This window comes from Cricetulus griseus (genome assembly GCF_003668045.3).
Source record: "Cricetulus griseus strain 17A/GY chromosome 1 unlocalized genomic scaffold, alternate assembly CriGri-PICRH-1.0 chr1_0, whole genome shotgun sequence".
In the NCBI taxonomy this organism is placed as follows: domain Eukaryota; kingdom Metazoa; phylum Chordata; class Mammalia; order Rodentia; family Cricetidae; genus Cricetulus; species Cricetulus griseus.
In genome coordinates, this window is record NW_023276806.1 from 235,638,328 (window position 1) to 235,661,660 (window position 23,333).

At 40.3% G+C, this 23,333-nt stretch overlaps 1 long non-coding RNA gene across 5 annotated transcripts in view; it reads left to right on the plus strand.

Moving 5' to 3' along the window:
- The window catches only part of LOC113833306, a 36,506-nt gene extending 22,158 nt beyond the window's left edge, over positions 1-14,348 (plus strand). Inside the window, exons 2-7 of one of the 5 annotated variants that reach the window (XR_004771886.1) lie at positions 3,719-3,893; positions 4,461-4,629; positions 9,550-9,636; positions 10,300-10,430; positions 12,537-12,636; positions 13,657-14,348. This is a non-coding gene — a long non-coding RNA (uncharacterized LOC113833306). Of the gene's footprint in view, positions 1-3,718; positions 3,894-4,460; positions 4,630-7,045; positions 7,099-9,549; positions 9,637-10,299; positions 10,431-10,813; positions 11,008-12,536; positions 12,637-13,656 lie in introns of those variants that run through there. The other 4 variants (XR_004771884.1, XR_004771887.1, XR_004771883.1 and 1 more) reach the window with 4 other exon arrangements.
- The last annotated feature ends 8,985 nt before the right edge of the window (positions 14,349-23,333 follow it).

Sequence of the window (23,333 nt, forward strand, 5' to 3'; positions counted from 1 at the left end):
TTTATGATAATCTGGAGTTTATTACACCTCTTCTGGCAAAAATGCTTGCATACTATCACAAATTAATTTCAGGAGATTCAAGGATCCTTCCAACTCAGTCAGAGAGCCTTCAGTCTATTTAAATCAAGGATGGATACGGTGTGCATCACCACTGCCCGACAGAACTAAGGATCCTAAAGCTTATCAAGACTAGAGACTTGCTTCAAATCAAGTAGATGTCCATGTTTTGTCTCTCACCCAGGTTTCATAATTTACAGTTTATGCCATTTCCATTATGCCCAACTGATATTTGCCTTGTTACTGTAGGAAATGAGTCTCAATACAATATGAATCATCACTATGTCACATCAGGACAAGTTACTCCAAATGTATACAAATAAACATATAAATGTTTATTTGGTTGACACAGTCTGCACATACATACAAAAAGGAAAGTAGGATGGATAAAAATAGGTGAGAAAAGAAAATTATTTTGCTAACCTGAAAATTGCCACAGTTGTGGGCAGGTCCCTAAGTATATTTCACTTTTATTTGGACACATACTCTTTATCTTTCAACCAACACAAAAGGAAAAGTTATTTGTAACAAATGATTTGTGATAGCAGGATTGTTTTCACAGTTAAATCATCTGTTTTTAAAAGACATACACTGGGGCTAGGATTATAGCTCTGTTGGTATAGTTCTTGCCTAAACATGCATTAAGTCCTAGATTTGATCCCTAACACACACAAAAAAATGTTGTTATTGTTTAAGCCAGGCATCCTGGTGCATGCCTCTAATCCCAGGACTCAGGAGGCAGAAGCAGCCAGATCTCTGAGTTTGAGGCCAGTCTGGTCTACAGAACAAGTTCCAGGACAGCTAGGGCTACACAGAGAAACCCTGTCTTGAACTCTGTCTCCCCAAATTGTCGCTGATCCCCAGCACTATGAATGTGTGCTCTCTCTCTCTCTCTTTCTCTCTCTCTCTCTAATAAGAAATTGTAGTCAGACCCTTTCATCAAGACTGATATCTCCCCAATAATGATGGGGACTTATTAATTATGAAAGTTCAGCCAATAGCTTAGGTTTGTTTCTAAGTAGCTCTTATAACTTAAATTAACCCGTTTCTTTTAATATACATTGTTTTACATGGCCCAGTTACCTTTACCATGTAATGCCCATGCCACTTGCTCCGAATCCTGGCATCTCTTGAAACTCTGCCCTCCTTCTTCCCAGGGTTCTCCCTGCCCTAAAAATCCAGCCTAGCTATTGGCCATTCAGCTTTTTATTTTCAATCCAAGTGACATGTATTTACAGTGTACAAAAAGGTTATTCCACAACAAGAAATTAATCTATATTCACTTTAAGTTATGTCAAAACCTGGTACTGCCACCACTTCAAATTTTTGTCTCCATGATAAAACATGTATGTGGTATAGCTTAAATGATCATTTTTGCTACCAGTGAATGGGAAGGCTTTCATGAGAGGGCTACACTTTCTGCTTTACTGTTGTTCTGTGTTGTTTGTTAACACAGGCTCTTGGACTTGTGATTCTCCTACTTTAGCCTTCCAAGTGCTGGCACTAAAGGCATGCACCACCACAGCAGGCTTAGATTTTACTTATTAAAATTTTTAAAAATAGCATTTATATTTTCTTTGTTATGTATATGCATGCACATGCTTGCCATAGCATGCCTGTGGGCATCAGAGGGCAACTTATAGAGTTGATTCTCTCCTTCCACTATGCTGGCCCTAGGGATTGAACTCTGGTCATCACACTTGGTGGCAGAGGTGACTTTACCTACTGGGCCATTGAGATAGTCATTGAGATGGCACAATGTGGTGGTTTGACGGAGAATGGCCCCCATAAGCTCATATGTGTAAATGCTTGATCCCCAGTTATTGGAACTGTTTGGGAAGGTTTAGAGGGCATAGCCTTGTTGGAGGAGGTATGTCACCAGCCCAGCCTCAGTCTCTCTGCCTGCAACTTGTGGATCAGATGTGAGTTCTCAGCTACTGCTCCAGTGCCATGCCTGCCTGCCTGCCTGCCTGCCTGCCTGCCTGCCTGTCTGCCTGCCTGCTGCCACTCTCTGCCATGATGATCATGGACTCACTCTCTAAAACTGTAATCAAGCCCCCAGTTAAATGCTTCCTTGGCCACAGTGTCTCCTCCCAGTAGTAGAACAGTAACTAAGATACCCAGGTTCTCCTTATCATTTAAGAAAGTATTACTGTCTTATTTTTAATTTCAGGGATGAGTTGTGCAGGCTAATTTGACCCAAATGAATGGGAGTAACATTGATTTTGAAATTTCTGATTTTCAGACATTATTCACTCAGTTAGTAATGATGTGTATTGTGGTTTGCATATAAAATATTCCCCAAAGCTTATGTTGGAGTAGCTGGTGGTTCCTGGCCAGAGATGCTGCTTTGGATGGTTATGGAACCTTAGGAAGTAGATCATTGCTGGAGAAAGTGGGTCACTGGGAACAGGGAGCAGGCCCTGAGTTTTGATAGTATGGTCCCACTCTTTGAGTCCTGACTGCAGATGTAATTCCACCAGTTACTTCACATACCTGCTGTCATGTCTTTCCTGCTGTGATGGATTGTACCCCTTCAACTGTAAGCCTCCCCACCCCTGCTTAATTGCTTCTTGTCAGGTGTTTAGTCCCAGCAACAGGAAAAGAAACTGATATAGTGGGTTTTGTTTGAATGGTTTGGTTTTTGTATTGTTTCTGTTTACAGTGCTAAGGGATAGAGCCCATGGCCTTATTCATACTACACTCTGCAAATGTTCTAACGGTAAACTCTTTAGACAGTCCATCATAAAAGCACATGTACAAGAAGGAAAACATGCAGAGAAATGGAAAATTAGTAAATGAACATCATAACCCCAAACCCTTACTCAAAAATTGTTATCAGTTTGCCGTCTTCATTCATCTCTCTGTTTTTGTTTGTTTGCTTGCTTTTAACAGGGTCTCAATATGCAGCCCTACTGCCTGGAACTCACTATGTAGACCAGGATTAATTCAAATTCACAGAGAGTTTGCCTCTGCCTCCCAAGTGATGGGAGAAAAGTTGTGCACCACTACCCCCAGCCATGTATTTTTTCTGTAAGACCATTTTCAAGTCAGTCACATGTATTCGGCATGTGTCTCCAAAATGTGGAACCCTCTCATGTACCCAAATTCCAATATGCCCCACTTAATAAATTAATATCATTAATATAATATAAAACTATGCCCAAATTCAAATTATTGCCTCCATTTTATAGATTATTTTCCCAGTTTCCAATTCCAGTCAAAAAGCACATATAACAGCCGTTTATCTATCTCCAGTCTGTTTCAATCTATGACCATGCAGGCCCCTACTCACACTCTCCCAGGCTACAGACATTTTAAGGGGGCCAGCCCACTTGTCTTATGGGGTATCCTAATTAGTCTTTTTTATCTTTTATTGCATTATGTTTTATTTTGTTTTTATAAAAAGCTAACAGCAAGCATTTCCTGATTATACAAGCAATGAATATTAGATTTTATTTTTGAAATTGTATTTTAATTACATTTTCCCTTCCCTTCCCTCATAAACCCTCTCAAATACCCCTCCCTGCTCTCCTTCAAATTCATGACTTCTTCTTTTGTCTACTGTTATTCTATGCACATATGTGTTTGTATATACCTTTTTATTCTTTCTTCATTGTGGTTTAACATGTTCATCCTTATATACTCTATTTTTCTGAAGTCTTCCTAGGTTCAGGTTTCATATTCTGAAGAATGCCTTATGAAGCTACCAACTTCATAGTATCCTATGTTGGGATTTGATGAGCTCAGTGGCCCCACTACCAGAGATGTCAAATTTAATCCATGAGTTAAGGTGAAAACATCCACACTCACCTTCACTGGCAAGACAAAAAGAGGTAACAAATTTGAAGGAGGCCAGGGAGGGGTATATGGGAGGGTTTGGGGTGAGGGAAATGGAAGGGAGAAAAGTTGTAATTAAAGTACAGTATCAAAACTAAACAAAAACTAATATTAATTGCTTGTATAATCAGGAAATGTTTGCTAAGAATTTTTATATATTACTTTATGTATATGAGTGCACTGTCTTCACACACACACCAGAAGAGAAATCAGATCCCACTACAGATGGTTGTGAGCCACTAGGTGGTTGTTGGGACTTGAACTCAGAGCCTCTGGAAGAGCATCCAGTGCTCTTAACTGCTGAGCCATTTCTCTAGCCCTTGATGTTAGTTTTTTGTAAAAACAAAATAAAACATAATGCAAAAAAGAAAAAAGGACTATAGTTAGGACATTCCGTTAGACAAGTGAGACTTTTTCCCCTTGCCAATTTATTGGTCATCGATAGGGTGATAATTGATGCCATAAAAATTTTCAGTTCCCTAAAGTGAGTTCCTTTGCTAGATTCTTTATAATATAATGTTATACTTTTGATTATTGTCATCAACATCATTATGCTGTTCTAGAGACTGAATTCAAGGCCTCATACATGCCAGGTACATGATTTACCATGGAAATACCCTCGATCCCATGATTTTTCATCAAAGAACTATATTCTGATTTTTCCAAGTTCCTTCAGGGTGACGTACAATCTAAAGCTACAAAAGCAAACAAATATCTGCTTTAAAGTTTAAGGTAATTTTTAATTTCCTACTCAAATCTTTGTGGATTTCGTGTGTGTGTGTGTGTGTGTGTGTGTGTGTGTGTGACATTCTGGTTATCAGTAGTCATGTCTACCTTGACCGGTGATTTAGGCATTAGGGAATTCCTTATCCATTCTCTTTATTTTATGATTATTACATGCTAAGTTCATAGATGGAGGAAGAATGTTGTAGAAATGAATCCATGTTCAACAAAGAGAGATCAAGGAAGCACTCTCCATGTCATGAACACAAGTTTTACTGCAGGTCGGATGGCTAGTCAACTCTGAGTGTGGGGTAATTGTACCACACACTGGAGTTGGGCTGTAGCTTCCTTGAAGTGACTTCTTTGTTTCTTTTGTTAAAGCAGGCCAAAAGATGTAAGTGAGCACATACCAATAACCAAGCATGGTGGTTATCATGCCTAATTAGGAATAGAAGATCATTTCTAAAATCCATTTGTGTTCACTTTCTTTACGTCAGTTGTTTTTGTTTCACCCTCATCTGTGATTCATTTGCCTTTCGCCATCTTCCACAATTGCTTCTACAGGAATATCAGTCTTGAAATGTACAGCGGGGCTCACGCCCACTTCAAACATTGTTTAAAATCTCATTTATTATTTCATACTGTGGACTCACTTAAGAGCTAGCATTACTGAGGCTGCAGAGTGCATACCTTTTAGGGAGGGGAGGAGGAGAGAGGGGAGAAGAGCACCATGAGGCAAACCCACAACAGAAATATGAGGAAAATAAGAACATTCAGAAGTCGTATGGGTAGATGAAGTCTCTAGACACCAGAAAACTGGAAACCACCCAAGCTTAGGCTTAGCACTGTACAGGAATGTGATGAAGACCAGGGCTGGTATGTTTTTTTCCCAACAAGGGGTTACTTACTTAAGGAGCGCATTCCCAGGATTACAAGGATTTGCCTGAATATCCAAGGGAACTTTAATCTACAGAAAAATGGGGAAAAAGGAAGAGGTGAGATTCCATGGGAACCACCTATTCCATGAGACTCTGGTTAGAGCCTGTAATCAGCATGGACATAATCATATTACATTGGTATCGGCAGATGAAAACTGTATTAAGTAGGGATTATGTTTTCCCAGTTAGCTTACATTTTAGACACTAAAATCCAAGTGTTTGTGCAAGTCAAACCCAATTAAAACTCAGTTTGGTTCAGCATTATTCTTTTAAAGAAAAGCAGACATAAGGCCATGTGCTGAAAAGGTTTCATGCCAGTAGCTTAACCGTTCATTCAACTCACTTTCTGTCCTCCACTCCCGAGCAGAAGATACTCACCTACTGTGAAACTGCTTGCATGTGACAGGCTGAGTTGTCCCAGCTCTCTATAGGATATGTTCTATGTTGGTTAACCCGTGCTCCAATGCATTTTGGGAATGACAGGAGTGGGAGGTAGGAAAGTATCCATGTAACCGAGGACAAATGGAAAGAAATTTCCCTATTTTTCATGCAGTGGATACTTTCTCTTCCTCCCTCCGTCCCTCCTTCTCTCCCTTTCTTCCTTGATCTTTTTTGAGACAAAGTCTCCATATAGTCCTGGCTGTCATGGGACCCTATATAGACCAGGCTGGCAGTAAATTTACAGAGATCCATCGCCTCTGCCTCCTAAGTGATGGGATTAAAGGCCTGCACTGCTTTGCCCAGCTTCCCCTGCCTCCATTTCTGAGCTCCAAGTCACACCTTCACAAGAAGCTGGAATTCCAGAACATACTTGTATTCTAAGCAATTAACCACTCAGCAGCTGACTGCAGTAGGGTTTCTGTTGTGGAATAGAATATTTTTAAACTAGATACAAATATGTTGCATTTGTTTGTGCTGCAGAACAATTAACTATGTAAAGATGTGTTGCCTTTGTTTATGCTGCATTTATTTAACTATGTAAAGATATGTTGCTGTTTCACCTTGTCTGCCTAAGGCACCTGATTGGTCTAATAAAAAGCTGAATGTCCAATAGCTAGGCAGAGGGGGGATAGGCAGGACTGGTGGGCAGAGAGAAAAAGGGGACCAGTTAGCCAGGGGCCAGACAGACAGACACAGAGGAAGCAGGAAAGCAGGATGGACAGTATGTAGATAAGGTAAACGAGCTTTAGGGCAGCAATAGGTTAATAGAAATGGGTTAATTCAAGTTGGAAAAAAAGCTAGCTTGAAACAAGCCTAAGCTAAGGCTGAGCATCCATAATCAATAATAAGTCTCTGTATCATGATCAGGGGCTGGTGGTCCAAGAAAGCCTGCTACAGGTTTCTACATTCTGGAGAATGAGACACAAGATAAGGGAATAATAAACATTGAACACTTCTTGCTGAGGAGAAATTGACTAAAAAGGCAATTTCCCAAGCTTCCACATTTCATTAACCGTTTCATTTGGACACGCTCCTCTCTTATACAGGGCTGCCAATATCAACTTCTCAAAGATTGGGCAGACAGTTCCATCTTGAGCAGGTAAAATAAAGATCCCACAAAGAAGTATCTTTTACTGATGCCCCTTAAAAGTCTCTAATGAAGCAATTCTCATACAAGTGAGATTTTCATGGAATATTATCATAAATGTCCCAAGTGCCAAGTAGAGGGTTAGGAAGCTTGTAAGGATGTAATATTGGCTTATTGTAATAGGCCAGACTTGTGAGCAAGAAATTAAAGCTTATGATGCAGCTAGAATTCTAGTTCAAGCTGTTCTTTAGTCAGTTCAGGACCTTTACTGTCTGTGATATCACAATATGGATCCCAGGGTGGCTTGCAGAGAACTAAGGCATTGGTGGCTTCATTCACTTCTGTCTGTGCACACTGCATTGCTTACGAATCTAAATCGTCACATCACAGATTCAATTCTGATGGCATCACCTTCAGCTCTGTTGGCTGCCACTTAATCCCTGTGAGTGTTCTCTGCAACTTCCCTGCCATTTTAGGGCACATGATAATTTTTGAACTACTGAAGATTTGGTATTTTGTGATACTAAAACTTGAATGTTCATGTCATAACACACAGCTTTATTTTCCCCATTTAGAATAGGATAGAATAGAATAGAATAGAATAGAATAGAATAGAATAGAATAGAAATCTTGGAGCTTTATCAGAGGAGTAAGGTCCAGGTTGCCCAAGTTGCCTCTATTTTAAACCTGTGAAAATTTTTTGCTCATTCTTTAAGAGAATTTAGAATCCTTGCTCAAAAACCCATTGATGTTTGTTTCTCATGCTTGTCTGTAGGCTGATGAGTCCTTGTTTGGTACCCATGGCAGAAAAGATTTCCATTTAATGTCAAGCTTTCTTCACCGGTGGTCCCCACCCATTTTTAACTGAAAAAAAAAAAAAACACACACACACACACACACACACACACACACACACAACAAAATTTGCCATTTTGTCTTTAAAAACAGACAAAAAAAAAGCCAGGTGGTGGTGGTCCAAACTTTTAATACCAGCACTCTGGAGACAGAGGCAGGTAGATCTCTGTGAGTTTGAAGCCAGCGTGGTCTACAGAGCAAGTTCCAGAATAGCCAGGGTTACACAGAAACAGGGCTACCTTGTCTAAAAAACAAACAAAGAAATAAAGCAAACAGGTTGGCTTTGAAGATGACCCTGAACTTGGAATTCTCCTGCCTCTAGATCCTGAGTGCTGGGATTGCAGGCATATGCCTCCATGCTGGGTTTATGCAGTGTTGGTGCTAGGGACAAAGGTCAGGGATTTGCACATGCTGGGCAAGCTCTCCTCAGTCCTATTTTAATTTTTTAAAGGTATAGTTCAAGAGATATTGAGTGTGTTCACAACACTGTACCACCATTCATTCTGAGAATCTTGTGTTTTCTTCAAACAGAAACTAACTATCCATTAAACACCAACTCCCCAGCACCTTCTCTGCTGGACCCTGACAAGCTGCCATCTCATGTTCTATTTATCTGGGTGAATTCAACTCTTGTAGGTACTTCTTAGAAGGAGAATTACACAGTACTTGTCTTTTTGTTACTGGCTTATTCCACGTAACATAATATCATAAAGACTTATCCATTTTGAAGCATATGTCCTATTTCAGGATCAATAATATTTCATTAGTGTAAGTACAGCCTGATTTGTGAAGCCATTCTTCCTATGACAGACATTTGAGTTGTTTACAACTTCTGGTTGTTGGTAACGATACCTCTAGGAACATTGGTTCTCTTCCAAGCACCTTCCAATTGGTCTATACAAGAAGTGGAGTTGCTAGAGCCTGTGGTAAATTATGTCTCATTGCTAGCTGTTTTTCACAACATGTGTACATTTTACATCTCACCTTCTCTTACAGTTTTTTCAGAAAAGGTTTATTATATATACGTGGAGGTTTTTCATCCTTGTATGTCTGTGTGTTGATGGAAGTTTCTGTCCTGCCGTGGTCCTGTAGCTGTTTAGTTCCAAATAAACAGAGAGATGTGATATTAATTATAAATTGTTTGTCCCATGGCTCAGGCTTCTCATTGACTAGCTCTCTTTTAATTATTAACCCATTTCTATTAATCTGTGTATCTCCACATGCCCCAGCCTCTTGCTTTGTTGGCAGCTACATGGCATCTTTCTGGTGATTCACTCTGCATTCATCTTCCCAAAATTTTTTTAAAAAGATTTATTTATTTATTATGTATACAGCATTCTACTTCCATGTATATCTGCACACCAGAAGAGGGCACCAGATCTCATAAGGGATGGTTGTGAGCCACCATGTGGTTGCTGGGAATTGAACTCAGGACCTCTGAAAGAGCAGTCGGTGATCTTAACCTCTGAGCCATCTCTCCAGACCCCTCTTCCCAAAATTCTACTATTCTGGTAGCCCCACCTATACTTCCTGCATGGCTACATCCTGCCTGTCCATTGGCAGAAGCAGCTTTATTCATCAACCAATAAAAGAAACATATGTTCACAGCATACAGAAGGATCTCTCCCATCATCTGTGCACTGCAAGTATGTGTTTCCCACAGGAGCCAGAAGAAAGCATCAGATAGAACCGAAGGTACAGACTGTTGTGAGCTTCCAGATGGGCACTGGAACTCGAACCCCAGTCCTCTGAAAGAGCAGACAGTGCTCTTAATCACTGAGACATCTCTCTATAGAAACAATGCTATAGCTTTGTCTACTCTAGCTTATAGAAATTTTCCTTATATTGCTTATAATCTGGTGGTAGCATAATTTATTTCCCAAATTATGAATATCTTCTACAAATATTAGAGAACTACTAATTAGTAGATTAGTACATCTGGTGGTAGCATAATTTATTTCCCAAATTATGAATATCTTCTACAAATATTAGAGAACTACTAATTAGTAGATTAGTACAATAAATGTGAAAGGTATAATAAGTGCATGGGCATCCAACCATTAATATTTTGTTTCTATTATATTTATTCGGTTGTCCTATTTTGCCAGACAATTGGCTAGTTTTTTGTTAGTGTCTGTTTGCTTCATGCCTAGACCAATGCTTGGCATTTAATAGCTACTCACTGAGGTTTTCAAAATCCATCTACTGTAGATAAATGGATTAATGAACTAATTAAATGCTGGCTAGTATTTTTAAATAGTTTTTTTTAATTTAAACAGTTTTTACAGATAGCACTGCTAATTAACTTTTCTTTAAAATGGATAATCACATCATAGTCTATTTTGTGTTGCTTAACAGAATATCACTGACTAGTTGTAAAGAAAAGAAAAGAGATCTGTAGTTTCAGAAGCAGGAAAAACCAAGGTCATGAGTCCTGCATCAGGAATCAGCCTTTGACTGCCTCATAATCTGGAAGAAGACACAGCCTGGTAAGTAAACCCAGAGATCAAGTCTTCTTAGAAATCCACTAATCTGCCAGGCATGGTGGCACATGCCTTTAATGCCAGCACTTGGAAGGCAGAGGCAGACAGATCTCTGAGTTCCAGGCCAGCCTGACCTACAGAGTTAGTCTGAGGACAGCCAGAGCTATACAGAGAAACCTTGTCTCAAAAACAAACAAACAAAAACCCCAAAAGAGCAGCAAGGAAAGAAGAAAGGAAAGAAGGAAGGAAGGAAGGAAGGAAGGAAGGAAGGAAGGAAGGAAGGAAGGAAGAAAGGAAGGAAGGAAAAAGAAAAATAGAAAATAAATTCACTAATCCCACAATGGGACTATAACCTGATGACCTCAGCTAACCCTAATTATCTTCTAAAGGTCCTACCTCCAAAACCATCAATGAATGACTTTGGAGATTAACAACATATAAATGTCTGGAGGACACATTCAAATCATAGCACATCTTCAAGTAGTCTACAACCAAATACCTGGACTTCTGACAAAAGCACAATTCTTTGCATATAAATTTATCAAAAATTGTTTCAGCTACGAATAAATCTTACCTGAAATGATGCTCTGTGTGTGTGCATGTGTTCATGTGATTGTGTATATGTATGCATGTACACATGTTCATGTGTTCATGTATATGTGGAAGCCATAGGTCAACACTGGTGTCTTCCTCTATTACTGTCCATATTATTTTTTGAGATAGGGTCTCTCAATGGACCTGAAGTTCATCAGTTTATCTAGGCTGCCTAACCAATGAGCTCCACTGGCTCTCTGTCTCCCCATCTCTATGGTTGCAGGCCTCAAATCTTTATGCCCAGGTTATGTGGATGCTGGGAATCTGAATTTAGCTCCAAATTCTTGCATAGTAGGCATCTATCAGTTGAGCCACCTTCCCAGCCTCTGATGGGTAATTTTAATAAGTCAACTTGAGGAGGCTACAAGATGCTCCAAGAGTTGTTCAAATATTGTTTTGGGTTTGTAGACCAGATAGACAGAGTATTTTTGGATGAGATTACATTGGTGGAGCTCATTCATCTGGAGGTCTGACTTTCCCTCCCTTCTGTAAGTGGTGATTCCTCCAGCCTGATTGCCTTCAAGACGGAATACCAAATGTTTTTACCTCTGAAATCAACCATCAGCTCTTTCCAAGTCTTGAACCACTTTTTTGAAGAGGAACCAATCTTCTCTGCAGGGTTTCCAGCTTGCTGACTGGATCGTGCAACTTCTCAGCTATACACAACCAAAATGTGGGCAAAATCCCTACAGGAAATTTCTTCCTGTAGTATTTCTGTTTCTCTGGAGTACAGTGACTAATGTACACGACAAAAAGGAATTCGGGTTTTATCAAGTTCAGGCTTGAAGTATTATAAATCATTACATAAAAGTGATGTTTGTAGGGATTGGGCAGATTTAATGTTCACATAGTGGGCCTGGATTCCATGCCATTACCACACCTGTAATCTCACCTGTAAAACTGAACACCTGTAATCTCAGCACTTGAAAAGTTGAGGCAGGAAGACCAGAAGTTGAAGTTACCGCCAGCTACATGATGAATTGGAAGGAAGCCTGTGATGAGAAATTACCTCAAAAAACAAAAAGAAAAAGAAAAACAGAAAAGTTTTTAAGCAAATTACTAAATATATCATGGAGGAAAGGCAAGAATTTATGATAAGAGCAAAATATATAAAACAAACTATACATATAAATAGTTTACAACTTGGATATGTGTTAGATGTTACATATTCTACTTTTCTTTGCTATTTGCTATCCTCTTAAAAAAAAAAAACAAAACTCTTCCACTAAATAACCAAATCACCAAACAACAGCAGAAAGGTTTGAGCTTCCATTGAGGGAGGGACCAGTAAGGAGAGGAAGGAGGTGGGTACCAACGTGCTCCCCAGGGTTTGTGCTCAGTATTCACTTTCTACCTCTTCACCCTTCAGAGCTTAGTTTCTGCTCACTGCTCACAGAGTAACCACTTGACTAATATGAACCAGGCAATTATAGCCACAACCTAGTTTGTCTGCATTTTTCTTACCCTGAAATAGTTACTTTTCACTTAAAAAATCAAACTAAATGATTATTTGAACAGGAAAACGGAAGTGATAGAGGAAGCAGATGGAAGCCTAAGAAGAGACATGCCCAGGGATGAGGTGATGTCTCCTAGAATCCAAGTCTCACTGGAGGCTCAGGTAATGAAGAGGCCAAGAAAATACAAGGAGACTTTTTATTAGCCTTCAGCCTTATTTACTCCCAGTTATACCCAGTATTTATTACTACCTGCCATGTGCTTGCTATTATATAGACTGATTTTAATTCTTCAAAGAACTTGGAAATTATTCTCATAAATCACTGGGTCATTCCACTTTTCTTGTTCTATGAAAAATTTCTAATCTCAGTACCCAGGAAAAATGGCCCTTAAAAACCCCTTGTGTACAGGCAGTATTATTCCACCCCACCAGCAGAGCAGCCATTTTTTTTTAATTACAAAAAAAAGACATTTTAGGTTTTTCCTTTTTTTTCTTAAACTTGGACTTTAAGATAAAAAACTAGGGGCTAGAGAGATAGCTCAGAGGTTAAGAGGGGTATTGAGTTCAATTCCCAGCAACCACATGGTGGCTCACAACCATCTGTAATGAGATCTAGAGATCTAGTGCCCTCTTCTGGCCTGCAGACATACATGCAGACAGAACACTGTATACATAATAAATAAATCTTTAAGAAACAAAAGATTAAAAACTAACCAAACTTTTCTATTTCATTTTAATTCACACTCTCTGATCATGGGGGCAAATGTTTTTAAATTCCATTGCTTACAAATAATTTTTAAAAAAATCCACCAATATTTGATGAGATTTATGTCATGTTTTGATATTCAAATATAAATATATCTAACATCTAAGTACTACTAAATGTATCTATACTCTATTGCTAATAGTTAGGATGATTGTAAAAACTACAATGCTAAAAACTAAAAATAAAAAATCTTTGTCCTTAACTCAGATAATTTCATTGCAGTCTAACCACATTAAACTATAACTACATTAAATAAAGGGAGAGTCATTTGGCTTCATTAATGTTATCTGAAACAAAAACTCATGTGAGTGCACAAATATCTCTGTAAAGTACTTCTAAAGGAGAAAATAGTAAATCTAATTTGGGTCTTCGTTATGTAATTTGCTTTGGTGGGAGAATGATTTGTCTTTTTATAGGCATTGTGATTGCATGCTCACCAAACAAGACTATTTGAGAAAACAATGTGACTGAAACACAGGGTGCCTGTGAGCTGATATCAGCCATTAATAGAAAACTCCAAGAAGCATGGGGTAAGCCTCTCTGAAAATACGCATCATCCTCTCTGATAAGATCTGTTGAGCATCACAGATGCCCACTGTATATTTTTGTACCATTAAACGTCTTATTATGGCCTGTGATAGTCAGTCGTGTCCACTAGATAAGATTTATAATCAGCATGGAAACAAATCTCTAGGGACACAGGTGTGAGATATAATCTACTTTAGGTTAAGGTGGAAAGATCCACCTTAAATGCAGGTGCTACCGTTCCAGGACTGGAATCCTAAATTGACTACATTCAACTTTCTGGGCTTCCTGACTGTAGATACAACATGGCCAGCAGCCTGGAGCTCCTGCCATCATTCCTTTTCCCCTCTGATGAACTGTCCCCTCCAGCTCAGAGCCAAAATAAACCCCTCCTTCCTCAAGTTGTTTCATCAGGGGTTTAGTCCTGGCAACTATAACTAAAATAAGTTACACTACCTGGTAAACACATACTTGGATGCTGCGTTGGTTTGAAAGAAAATGGCCCCCAGAGGGAGTGGCACTATTAGGAGGTGTGACCTTGTTGGAATAGGTGTGGTCTTGTTGGAGGAAGTGTGTCACTGAGGGGTGGGGCTTTGAGTCTCATATGTGCTCAAGATATAGCTCAGTGACAGTTCACTGCCTGTTGCCTTTGGATCAAGACGCACGGATTCTCAGCTCCAGCACCAGGTTTGCCTGCTTGCTGTCTTGCCTCCCACCATGAGGATAAGGGACTACAGCTCTGAACTGTAAGTGAGCCAACACAATCAAATGCTTTCCTTTATAAGACTTGCCATGGTCATGGTGTCTCCTCACAGCAATAGAGACCCTGACTATGATGGATGCTTTCTCATGATAACCAGAAATCAAACACCAAAATTCAGAGATGGGGAAAAAAACAGGAAGGGATAGAACTAACAAGAGTTCCTATACCCACCCATTCTGTCTAAGCTTTCTACTTTGGCTAGAGATGCTTTGCCTCCCTGCAGAAGGCAGAGTACTGAAAAATTATCATGCCTGAGAGAAGGAGGTAGCAGCTGTACACACAAAGCTGGGTTCCACATTGCCGCAAAGCGGGGGGTGGTGGGGTGGGGGTGGGGGGGGGGGGGGGATGGGGGGGTTGGGTTCCTAGCAGCCTGTGCCTGCATAGTGGAACACTGGCCCTGTCAAATGACACTTTAGTAACAGACTTACACTAATACAGTGTAAACACTGGTAGGGGTCAGAAAACAGGTCTTCCCTTCAGTTTATCTCCTCCCATGTAGGGACTCTAGAGAGGGAAGGGTGATTTCTCTTCCCTCCTTGAAAGTTGTCTTGTTGCCTGGCATCTTATGCTAATGGAGGATTCAGACAAAGAATATTTATCATTCATTCTTTCTTTTTAGAGAAGTGGGACAACCTGTATAGCCCAGACTGACCTTGAACTCAGAATCCTCCTGCCTCAGCCTCCTGAGGACTGACGTTACTGGTATGCTCCTCTGTGTCTAAGTCCCTCTTCTTTAGGCAATGTTTCCCCTCCAGATGAAAACCCTGCTAACAGTCACCAATTACCTAATTCCAACAGGGAGTCTATAGAAGCTGCTTCTTACCAAAGCTTAATCTTGAATACAAGAAACCTGATAGCTTGTCAATTTGATGGATTCCTAATAATTTTTAAGTAGCATATATAATTTTAATACCTTGCACAGTTGGAAGGTTGTTGGATAAATTGGAAACGTTTCTATTTTCTTTTTTAAAAATCACAACTCATAACAATGGGGCATTCTACATTTATTTTATATTACCTTTTGGCAGTTTTATGACAAATTATAAGGCTTTTATATTGTTTGAATTCTTAAATAGTTGATCAATTACAGAAAAATGTATTTGAAAAGTTTTCTCTGCCCTTACTTTCCAGATAATCTGAGTTGGTTGTTTGTTTTATAATTACTATTAAAGGGCCTCGTTTATTTTTCATGGCCTATCACCAGTATCCAAGATAGTATTCCATTTCTTACTCCTACAGTCTGCCTTGCATGACTTCCATGCTAAACAACATGAAGATACCTTGGGCAGTCTGTGTTTACACACAGTGTCAAAATCGTGTTATTCAGATGACTGCCCTGACATCTCTTCGGAGCCCCTGCTCTTGCAGCTTCTGCATAAACCCCCATGCCTTTCACTCTGCTGGAAGAAGGTTGTTTGAACATCTTCTCTGAGTGTGAGGTGGACAGGATTGGTTCTTGATTCTTTGTTAAGCAGATTCTGGAGCTGTGATGTCATTGTCTTTTGATGCAAAACATTTGTCAACAGCCTGTCAAATAAGGAATTAGGATGAGCCATACATTGTGTCTTGGGCCCTTCAATAGTGCACAATTCCTCTCATGTTAGTCGATAACAGAGAACAGAGCAAAAAAATACTCCCAAAGCATTCTGAATCCCAGGCTCCTCTTTGTGATAGCATATGGTAGAAAAACCAACATGGTGGGTGAGGTTGTCCATTCTGGCTTGGGAGGTCTCTAAGAATGGAATTCCAAGCAGGTCCAGAGAACATTCTTTCTTCATTTCCCCTAGACATTAATGCTAGCTAGTGCCCTACTACACGCTTGGTACATGGTGAATTTTCAGTAAATAGCTATCAGTGAACAGGTTCAAGAGGGTGAATTGTATGGGCTGGAATTGGACTAAAACATCTAAGGAGTCACTGATTTCACTCCTAGATGTAGGGAGACACCGTAACCACGTCTCCTAAGGGCTGGCTACAAGTGTGCTTGACGTTCAAGGGAAGGTCAGGATGATGCGTGTGAAGTTCTTAAGGTGCTGCAGACACGTGGGGGCCCCTTCTCTCTGGCCTCCCTTGACCATGCATGGTCAAGCACACCTGCAGCCATCCCTTAGGAGGTGTGGTTACGGTGTCTCCCTACACCTAGACACCATTCTACCAAGATCTGTCTACCAAGATAGTTCTACCACTCCAAAGCCATTTGGGTCTAATTACTTGCAGAAAACTCTCCTCATTCATCACCTATTCTCTTATAACCGAAACATATTTAATTAAAAATTTAAAAACCTCTCTCTTCTGATACTTCAGAATGTTCTCTTTCACCGAATCCCAAGTCTAGCTGTCTTGCACATCTCTATGTAATTCAAAATGACTGAAAAATCAGAATGCATGCAGCTTTTAGAATCTGGATAAAATGGAGCTGAGGCAGAGTCAGGCACTCTAAACATACTAAATCTCAAAGGATCATTTTAATATGCATATTCTGGGGCTGGTAGTTAGCACCATCTGGGAGGGATTCTGAGAAATATAGGCAAATGTTCAAGTTATCATCTTTACTAACTTATTTGGGAAAACTGTTCTAAAATGAGTCAAGACAAAAATTCAGCCTTGGGTGGCAAGAAAATTTGTCAGTGAGCTCAGGCTTTTGTACCCTCCTCATGCTCCCATAAACCCAAAAAGCAATAGTCAGCATGCCAGAGATCAACTTTTCCTCCCATTTGCTTGCTCAGCTCCCAAGCAAATTACTTCAGTTTTAATCTAATGCATTGAAAGCTGTTTAGGCTAAGTTCTGTTCACTTTAGTGGCATAAAATGAAATGTCTAGATTCTAGACCGGTGACAAGAAACTAGATGGTGTGGTTCTTTATGACAGTAAAGATAACATTGTTTCTCCCACCCAGAGAGATGGCATACTGGATAAAGGCTCTGGTCACAAAGACTGATGGCATGAGTTCTGTCCCCAGGATATACATGGTGGATGGAGATACACCAATTTGTCCTCTGACATACACACACAAACTGTGGGACCTGCACCCCCCATGCACAATAATAATAATAATAATAATAATAATAATAATAATAATAATAGACTGGAAAGCTAACTCAGCAGTCAAGAGCACTGGCTGCTCTTCCAGAGTTCCTGGTTTTAATTTCTGGAACCCATAGAGCTGCTTAGAAGCATTGTTAATTCCAGTTACAGGGAGTTATATCCTCTTCTGGCCTCCAAGTGTACCATGCAGGCAGGTGATAAATATGTGTACATACAGCCAAAACATCCCTACACATAAAAGAGTTATAAATAAATAATTGTTTCTTTAAAAAGAGAGAAAATACCCCTTCTCAAATGACTGTTCACAAAATCAGTGTGTGGTACATTCCTATTATCCTAAGATTCAGGAAGCTGAAGCAAGAGGATGATGAGATCAAGGCTATGCTTGGCTACATCGAAAAATCCTAGGGGAGTGGGATGCTATTCACACTTAAACCAAGTCATAGAGGAAATTAACATACAAATGCATAAAACTATTTGTATTTATTTATTTATTTATTTATTTTGAGACAGGGTTTCTCTGTGGCTTTGGAGGCTGTCCTGGAACTAGCTCTTGTAGACCAGGCTGGTCTCGAACTCACAGAGATCTGCCTGCCTCTGCCTCCTGAGTGCTGGGATTAAAGGTATGTGCCACCAACGCCCAGTCTATTTGTCTTTAGAAAGGTTGTTTTGATTAGTTATGTATACCAGAAGAGGTTTTAAAATATCCAAATGATCTAGAAAAATTCTTAACTTTTTAGTTTCAACTATAGATAGAATTGTTTGCTGTCCCATCAATGTCAAGTCCAGATCTGGGATAGAGAGGGCAGAATGCATGACTGATACACAGTCAGAAGCAGAGACATTAGTTTAGTCTTTGGCATTCTGTTCCTATGGACATTCATAGACAAGGTAGCTATAGCAACCTGTTTGAATCAAACATAATATTGCCATATTTTACTTAAAATTAAGTAAATAGACATAGCATTTCAGGATTAATCAGCCCCCATCTATAGCCATACTACCCCGAACATGTCTAATCTCAGATTATAAATTTTCACATTTTAAGAATGCTATTATTTTGTCAAATATTACATGGCCAACTGTTATCATTGCACTGTTAGACATTCTACTTATTTAGCTGCAGTGCCGGAAGAGAGATAGAGTTAAACACTTGGACTCTTACTTGAAGCTTATTTCAAATATTTATCAGAACCGACTTTCCCCACCCCATTCTCCCTAAGTGACTTCCTCATACCAAACCCAGAATTGCCTTGTGCTGAAATCTGGATGCCAGCACTGTGCTGGCTTTAAAACTCTGTGTGGGACTCCAACCCCGACTCTTCCATGTGATAGCATTGCCCCAACTGGATGGTGGTAGAAAACTCAAGTAAATGGTACTGAAGAGGCCTGGAGTGCTCTGCTGCTCTCTAGACTGAGCAATTGTTTGCTGGGAATCTTTTACTTGGATTCCCTTCCTAGGATGGAATGTAACATATCCCAGCTGACGCACTCAAGGCAAGAAAATATATCATGATTAATTTGACAAATGACTCCTAAACCCAGCACTGCTGCTTAGGAATTTTCCCTTTGAGTGCTTTGCTTACAACAAGTTTATGTACCAAATAAAAAAAGAAACTTGTTTCACTTGACCGAGAGTGCAAGCATGCTAAAGTTTCACAAGAGTTTTCCCTTCTCTTGAAACCTGTCTCTGGTCTCCACCTTCCTGCCTTACTCCCCGACCTCCTGCTCCCTGTTCCCTCATTCAGATTGGCCATTGCATCCATAAATGTCTAAGGAAGAAGAAAGAAGTCCTGGATCTAGGCTAGTACCAAGTCACTTCTGTTGCAGGTCATTTTATTATTATTATTATTATTATTATTATTATTATTATTATTATTATTGAAAAGAAGTCTTTGGGGCTAGGCAATGGTGGTGCATGCCTTTAATCCCTGCACTTGGGAGGCAGAGGCAGGGGAATCTCTGAGTTCCAGGACAGCCTGGTCTACAGAGCCAATTCCAGGACAGCCAAGGCTACACAGAGAAACCCTGTCTTAGAAAAAGAAAGGGGTGGTGGGGGGGCAGGCATGGCAGGTGGGCACAAAGGAAGGAAGTTGTTTACACACCTGAGAAAACAATTTCACACATATCCAAAGGTAGGCTATAGATGCTGTGCACACAGGTTGTGAGCACTAACTGTACAATTTATGGGAACAGAACAGAAAAGAATAAAAAAAGGTTTCTGGGCGGTAGTGGTGCATGCCTTTAGTCCCAGCACTGGGGAGGCAGAGGCTGGAGGATCTCTGTGAGTTCAAGGCCAGCCTAGTCTACAGAGTGAGTTCCGGGACAGCCAGAGCTACACAGAGAAACCCTATCTCAAAATCTACAAAAACAAAACATATTCCATGAAATTCTCAAAGAGTTAATGAAAATACATTTTAAAACAAGTGACAGATAGAGAGATTTATTTTAATCTGTGTGTAACTTCAATTTGATGCTTTGTGTGTCCGGATAAACTCTAAATAGGACGATTCTAAGTGGAAGAATAGTTTGAGACTCTTACAAAATCATTTGGAAGGCCCACTCCCCATTACTCTCTGTCTCCAACTTTCAATAATTTTACAATCTGTTCATGTGTGTTCCTTGACTGCTGCTAAAATCAGCATTTGCCTCTTTGTCATTCAGCTCTGCCTCAGCTGCTTTTTACACCACCAACTCAGTTATTTCATTTTTTCCTTACCCTTATACTCTCTGTATCGTATGACAAGGCTAGTCCACTCATTTCTTTTCCCTAGCCTTTCCAAACTCCCAATATTCAGTATGATTGGCATCTCATGGGGCCTGAAACCATGGGGGTTCTTTTATAAGAGCACAGAACCACAAAATACTGAGATTTAGGGGACACAGGGACACAAAAGAAAGAAAAGACCAAAGAGGTTAGAGAGCTTGTCTGGAGCTGATGAGTAACAGATCAGGAATGAGAAGTTATGGCTACCAATTCTTGGACCAGGTGCCTTTCCTCCATATGTCTCTCTTCATTGGCAAAAGCCCATACTGGTGACTGATACCAGACAGAGCCATGAGGAGATTGTGTTCCAAGAATACGAAGCATGTGGTTGAGTCCACATACAGAAAGGGCCCTCAACCCCATCTGTATACTCCAGGGCCGACAAATGTACCTTTCTTAGATCAGAGTATTCATGTCAAGGCCAATGGCAAAGAATTCATTCAGCCTGCTCCAAACTATTGATCCTGTCTTCTCTTTTATTGTCTTCATGCCATTGCTTACAAGCAACAGTTATTCTGTAGTCTTATTAATGTATCACTGGTGTTAGATGCTAGGATATAAACTCCTGGGGAGTAGAGGCTTTGTTTGTGATATGATGTTCGTGGATGCTGAGCCCCAAGCATCTGAAACAATGCTGTGCAATTAATAGTCATGAATAGAACATGTACAGACTCCAAGGCACCATGCTTTTAAATCAACAGTAACAACTTTATCAGGAATGGGCAGATTAGACATTAACTAAAGCTTCACTGTCTAATACAGTAGCCACTAACTATATGTAGTTATTAAGTACTTGAGATGTGGCTATGGTAACAAAAAAAAATGAACTTCACAAGAAAAGCTGGTCCTGCCCCTCACCAGGGGCAACAATCCATACAGTGGGCCCTGCACCTCAACAAGTGCAGCAATCAAGACAGTGGGCCCTGTACCTTGCCTGGGCAAAACAGTGGAGCTGGCCCTGGTAGTGTGAGTGCAGGTGAGCTGGACTCAAGATTGTAAGGGCAGAACTGGCCTTGCTCCTTGCTGCCTGCTACATTGGGTGAGTTAGATGGGGTAGTGCTGGAGAGCTCGCCTAGGTGGTGATGATGAGGGCAAGCTGACAGGCTGACCAACTCAGCTACCACCCAAGCCCAGAACCCAACCCCAACATCCACCTCATCTATAAACTGCTGGAGTGCGTGAAGGGGATGACTCTACAACTCCAAAGCTACAGGATCTCCATGACACAAGGCAATAATAGGATATCCAAAAGGAGCTCCAGTGAAATCCTAGTATAGAGGATATAACAGAAGCCAGAGGCCTTGAACCAGACCAATGACTCATTGCAATGCACATTTACAAGTAATTTATATGGACTAAAGGATATACTGTGTGACTCACTGGGCTACACTACAGCTTCCATGCAGAGATTTTGTTGTATTTGTTTTTTGTTTGTTTGGTTGGTTGGTTTTCAGTTTTACTTTTAACTTTTGTTTTGCAGGTTGGTAGGGGAGGTGACAAGGGCAGAGGGCAGAAGTGGGGGGATGGGAGATGAGTGGGATCTGAATGCGTTATGTGAAATGCACAAATAATCAGTAAAAAAAAAAAACTAGAAAAAAAGAGCTTTACTGTTTTTGATATGACTTTGAGAAAAGGGTTTATTTAGCTCATAATTCCAGATTATAGTCCATTACTGTGGGGAAGGTATAGCAGCAAAAGTTTGAGACAGTTGGTTACATCACACCTAGTCTGGAGTAAAGAGAAATGCATCTATGAAAGTGTAGTGCTAGGCTAGCTTTTCTATTCTTTTAAAGAGTTCAGGCCTCCAAACCAGAGAATGGTCCTGCCCACCTTCAGGCTGGGTCTTTCCATATCAGCAAAGGCAATCCAAACCATTTCCCATACACACGCTCACAGGTCAACACCATGTAGACTATCTATTACCGAGACTCTTGCCCGTGAGTCTAGGTTGGGTCAAGTTGACAAAGTAACCATCATAGACGGAATGGTCTTGCCAACCCTTTCCAGCCCAATCTGAATATATCTCCCTCTGAATGTGTCTACCCTCCCCTCCTCCTCCTTTCCTTTCTTTCTCCCTTTCTCCTTCCCTGCTTCCCTTCCTCCCCTCCCCCCTCTCTATCCCTTCTCTCTTGTTCTTTTGTCTTTTGTTTCATGTTGGGATTAAACTTCAGAACCCTACATCAGCTAGACAAGCTCTCTACCACTGGCCCACACTCCAAAACCCAGTTCTTGGTATATATTTTAGGTGTAGTGTCTACAAATTGCCTCGTGTGTGGCAATATGTTGGTGGATTGTCATTGCTTTCTTCACTTATGACAGACTGTTTTTTCAAGGCTTCCACATTCACCCTTCTTCCTAAGGAATTGCTTAATGCACAACTTCCAGACTTTCAGGAATGATTTGATGTTTGTCTGAGTGTTGCTGGCCCATGGTTCACATATCACAGGTTAGCCAATGGACAAGGGGCTTCTCAGTGAAAACTGCTGCTGAGCCAGGAATAGTGGCACACATCCATGTGATTCCAGCACTTGGGAGAATGAGGAAGGATGATTGATGTGAGGTTTGAGGGTAGACTGTACTACATAGTGAGTTCAAAACCAGCCTGGGCTACATATGACATAGCAAGACCATGTGTCAAACAAAACAATGCAAAATGAGAGAGAGTGAGAGTAAGGTAGTAATCAAGCTTGAGATTTCTAACTGCAACTCCATTAACTGCTGGAAAAATGCAGTGCTCAACACCTATTAAACACTACCCTTCATTCAGTAAGTGTCCTTTGTTCCTCTCTGAAACACAAGCTGCAGGTCTATGTTCTGTAACAAGTATAATGTGTTTATGAAGATGTGCATAAAAATTATTGAAATTATCTTTTCTGAGCTCCTGTAACACATAGTTATTCTCCTGCCAGCCCTGGGCTCTTACGGGTATTTTGGAATGGCTCAGTTGGCAGTCTCCCAGTTTCCTCTGATGTTCCAGTGGTCCCACTATGGAA